Genomic DNA, 779 nt, shown 5'->3' with positions numbered 1-779 from the left:
ATCCATCGACGAAGATGGTCCATACTTGTTCCGTGCGAGGACTTGACTCTTGATGGCCGTGCGAGGTTCGAAACGGATGTCAAATTGGGAAAGTTCTATAGACCACGTGATCATCCGCCCGGCCAACTCTGGCTTATGCAAAATTTGCCTGATTGGCTGGTTAGTCCTGACGATTGTTGTATGAGATTGGAAGTACTGGCGTAGTCTTCGTGTGGCGATCAACAACGCATATGCCACTTTTTCCAGCTTTTGGTATCTTAACTCTGAGCCTTGCAGGGCTTTGCTTGTGAAATAGACCGGGTTTTGACCTTCTGTCGTTTCTCGTATCAGTACGGCTGCTACCGCTCCGTCAGACACGGCCAGGTATACATACAGGATTTCCTCTAGTAGTGGCTTGGAGAGAATAGGTGGGGCGGCCAGGTATTGCTTGAAGGTGTTGAACGCCGCTTCACAACTCTCAGACCATTCAAACTTCTTGCTCTTCTTCAATAACTGGAACAGAGGAAGTGAATGTTTCGCAGCGGATGGGAGAAACCTGGACAGCGCGGCTAGTCGCCCATTTAATTGTTGGACCTCCTTGACCGTGCGGGGGCTTCTCATGTCGATGATTGCTTGGCATTTGGATGGATTTGCTTCGTTCCCCCGGCTGGTTAGAAGGAAACCGAGGAACTTGCCCGCCTCTACTCCAAAAGTGCATTTTTCGGGGTTTAGCCGCATGTTGTATTTGCGGAATTGCCGAAAAATGCTTTCCAAAATGGATACATGATCTTCGCCGTGGA

This window comes from Lupinus angustifolius, chromosome LG11, assembly GCF_001865875.1.
Source record: "Lupinus angustifolius cultivar Tanjil chromosome LG11, LupAngTanjil_v1.0, whole genome shotgun sequence".
Classification (NCBI taxonomy): Eukaryota; Viridiplantae; Streptophyta; class Magnoliopsida; order Fabales; family Fabaceae; genus Lupinus; species Lupinus angustifolius.
The sequence above is the reverse complement of the archived record's forward strand: the minus strand, read 5'-3'. Positions refer to the sequence as shown.